At 36.0% G+C, this 4,332-nt stretch overlaps 1 protein-coding gene across 1 annotated transcript in view; it reads right to left on the reverse strand.

The window, feature by feature from the left end:
- LOC108748129 (torso-like protein) overlaps positions 1-4,313 on the reverse strand; it is a 23,909-nt gene extending 19,596 nt beyond the window's left edge. Inside the window, exon 1 of the mRNA XM_018486154.1 lies at positions 3,685-4,313. The gene's annotated coding sequence lies outside the window, so the exon portion shown is untranslated. The remainder of the gene's footprint in view (positions 1-3,684) is intronic.
- Between the last annotated feature and the right edge of the window lie 19 nt (positions 4,314-4,332).

A 4,332-nucleotide genomic window follows, 5' to 3' on the forward strand; every position in this document is an offset into this window, starting at 1 on the left:
ATTGAATATTAACGTAAGCTATTTTATGTGCTTTGCAATCTCAGCATTACCCCGATCACGTATGCGAAAAAAAAAAATTAATGCGCAATTGCAAAATATCGATTTGATTGCTACATAAACTATAAATCTATTGCATTGAACTTGAGGTCCAGCCACATCAACGAGCGATGCTCGTTTATCATTCAAGGAGAATCGCTCGAAAAATATAGACACTCCTATTGAATTTACATAATAAGGCAACGTAGAAACCACGTGGCAAATCAGCTGTTAACACGCAATTCACTCGTCTACGTTCACTACGGGTAAACGAATCACTCGCTTCATAGCATAGTCGAAAGTAGCTCAGCGGTTTCTGGAGCAAATCAGGTGCAACAAATGCGTCTTTTTTATATAATTTTTTTAGGATCGTTACACAGATTGCGAATTGAAATGATTGCCAAGAATATAAACATTAAACGTGGCTATCTGATTGTCACGTCACATCAACAGAAGCAATTCGCGTGTATCTAACCTTTTTGTAGTAATAGGAAACCAATTTAATTTATCTATCGTGTAAATCACACGCAAGGACTACGTTTAGCGTTAAATGTAGGTAAGAGTACGAGCCGAAATGCCACGGCTTACGTAACGGATATTAAATACTCTTTCGAGAAGGAGCTATTAAATCATACGCGGTTAATTATACGCACTGATGCGCAAATGAGGAGCGAATTCTCGTTCAAGTGAGCGTGCCGCGTCAGAAATCAAAAGCCGAGCATTCGCACGTGTTCGGCATATGCAATCGTCGAGCGATAAAGGAAGGAGATATCCCTTCGCAGAATAATTGATCGCAATGAAAATCTGTGGCGCACAGCTTTTTGCATGAGTTTATAAATAAATCGCTCGGTGATCCTGTCTGGAGCGTTTTATTAGTCTGACGCATAAGTGCGTGCAAACGTGCGTTGTAGACAGACAGTCGCATGCTGCTTTCACCCGTCGAAGGTTGCATTCGTAATTAGACGGAGACGCGCGTACTCACAGCATTTCTATTCGTTCGTTAATTTCTGTTTACGATCCTTCGACTTTTCTTCAAGCTTTCACAGGACGAGTTTGACAAGCCGCGTACAACGAGTATCCAATACAATACGTATCCCTGATCAGATTGCTCGGCAAAAAGTAACTCAGCGATAGACCGAAGGTTAATGTTTTCACGGCGCAAATATCGCGTATTAAAATTCTTTTGAGATCGCAGCACTTGCAGCGAGTCATGCGAATGACTAGGACAAACTTCTTCGGCTCCCTAAGTACAATGAGTCCAAGGCTGATATGCTGCAACCTAACTTTCTGTTGAAGCTGCCTGTCGTCTTCAGCCTGGCACTGATTGCTAAATATTTCGTGCCTCATTTCTCCTCCGAGGCAGTGCACCTCGTCATGAAATATTATATATTTTATGCACTCTTGTCATTATTAAATAAAAAAATATTATATATGAAGATACCTATCTCTGTCTATAAAAATGTATGCATCAGTATTATTTCTAAATGTCAAAATAAAATTGAATAATATTAAATAATTAGATAATTATCATTATAAAACTTTACTATCAATAATTTGCTTGAGATACATTTAAGTGAAATAAACCGAGAAGTGTTTAGACACAAATAAGAGGAGAAATATCATTTTCTGTCAAATAAATCTTGATGCTTAAGTAATATTTATATATAGAGCGATCAGTAAAGACCGCGTAATCTCTCATGGGCAGTAAATCGGACTAAATTGAAAAATTCTCTATCATTTTGTAATTCTTGTAAGTTAACGAAATATTCATTTTTAAATATTGTGGATAAAATCGACGCATAAGACAACTTTAGAGATATTTTTCAGTGTTCTTGATAAAATATCTTATCTGTTCCTTAAAGAACAATTAAAGATGTCTTAAACATTGCAAAATGACAGAGAACTTTTCGACTCATGTTGCATCAGTTTAGTTTTAAACTGCCCACGCTCTACCTCCCCACGAGAGATTATTCGATTATTTTCAAACACCCTGTATATGTATATAAATATATAAATCAATTATCAGTTTTATAGACTATGCGTCAATTTAGTTTGTAAGACTTGAAACACAATCATAAATGGAAATAATCTCGCAATTAAATTAATTAATTGTCAATATAATAATCTACCATCTTACGATATATTGATTTAACGCGATAAATTTAACGCGAAATAAACTACTTTTTGTTTTATCAATCTAAATTTCTAATTAATATGGCTGATACTCTCTTATTATACGATAGTGCAAACATATAGACAGTCATCATTTTTAATTATAATTTACTGAAGTTCTTCACACATTACAATCTCTCAATTTATCTCTATTAAATCCTCATTAATTCTAGAACGGAAAGTCATAACTAATTGTAAGCATAATACAATATAAGTGTATAATGATTTACATTGTCATTATCTCGTAAATCTATTTTCTATAAATAATACCTCTACGCAAGTAGAACTTCGATATATTTATTTGTTAACATATTACGTCTACATCTAGATTTTACATTATAAATACATTTTAGAGAGGTCATCCATTATGATTTTCATTAGATTTAGGTGATTTGCGATTGCATAATTACAAATATATCCTGTTGGTTGAACGATGAAATAAACGAAGCGCATTGAATCGCGATTAGCACAACTAATTCGGATAGAATTTCGATTGATTCCACGGAATGTGATACCAGTATTAGTAGTAGGAGAACGATATTAAATAACGGCATTCAGTAATATCAGAGGCAGCGAGTGCATACATATATATATTTATACTTATTTTCGACGATAAATTCTCTTCCTGAAAGGAGGTTTCTAGTTTATTATTCCAGTTCGCGACAGATCAGATCTGTCTCTTAATCACCGGTTGACGACCTATCACGATTTATGCCAAATCATAGATATTTTGCAATGTTAACAAACGTCGTAAAGAACGTTTGTCCTAAATACTATGCCTTTTGTGGGTGCTTAACCAATGTCATAAAATCCGATCACCTCCTATCACTGCCAGTACTTTTCGATTACACAATTGTGGATAAGAAACCTTGAAACATTTTTAACAAGCCAAAAAAATGTCTCATTCTTTAGCTGCTTTAGCATATAAAATTTGAAAGCATATAAAATTAAAAATGAAAAAACTGTATCGATGTTCTTTTTTTAACTTAGATCTACATTTGTATTTGTTCGGATTGGCCTAAAATCTCACAGAGCAACTGAAAATACCGAGCATAAGTTGAACTGATATGGTTTTAAAAGATTTCAGCATTATCGAGAGCCAAGACGTGAGAAGAAGATACAAGCTGTAATTCTCTCTTCCACAGAACAAAGAACATTCTTACGTATAAAAATTATTTATCTCTCGATTGTTAAATAGATAGCTACATTACGTTGGTATCGTTAACATTATTGATGATTGTGTCAGCATCGACCTCTCATCATCGTACAAAAAAAGATATTAATTCTATGTAACTGCATATTTTTAATCGATTATCTCACTCTTTAATTCTCATCAGAGATTTTAAACATGATCATTATTAATTTAATTTATTATTGATATTAATGACAAATTCGACAAAAATGTGTTCTTCAAATTAAAAATATGCGAGCGCAATTAATCTTAATAATTATTTAAATCGTAGGATATAATCTTACCTAAATACTTTAAGGCTTATCCATCTTCGAGCATATTTCAGCTTGGTTATCCAGAAGAGCAGTTAAATGTCATGCAATATAATTCGTAGCATTAATGGTCATCGTTATATTAATTCTTCAAGTAGGCGACAAATCGAATGGCTTCTCCTCACGGCACTTGTAATCATCTAAAGAAAGCGCTCACCCAATTTCGAAATTGCCAATACTACACGCAACGCAACTCCAATCGTTCTGTATGATTGATTCTGGATCATCCGGCCTACCATGTTACATTACTCACACACAGCCGATCATCGTATACGATCGTATACACCGATCGATCTATGCCGGAACGAAATCTCGTCGGCGATCTTTTGTGGCTGCATCCATCTCTCCCGGAGACCTGTCGGCTGTCGGTCGATCGATAACGAACCAGGCACAATGTTTCCGTCCGTATTTTCGTCCCCGTTACCCACCTCTACGTCCTCCCTTTTTCCCGCGGGGGATGCTGAGAATTTGATTGCGGTGAATCGCGATTCGATCGATCGATCGATCGATCGGCGGATAACGAAACTGCGTCCGTCCTGAGCTTCGCACGAGCACGTGTGCACGCCTCGTCGAGGGGGGATGATTTTCCCGATCAACCCGAGGCGGGGGAGGCGGGGGAGG

The sequence above is a fragment of the Trachymyrmex septentrionalis genome, unplaced genomic scaffold (genome assembly GCF_001594115.1).
Source record: "Trachymyrmex septentrionalis isolate Tsep2-gDNA-1 unplaced genomic scaffold, Tsep1.0 scaffold211, whole genome shotgun sequence".
NCBI lineage: Eukaryota > Metazoa > Arthropoda > Insecta > Hymenoptera > Formicidae > Trachymyrmex > Trachymyrmex septentrionalis.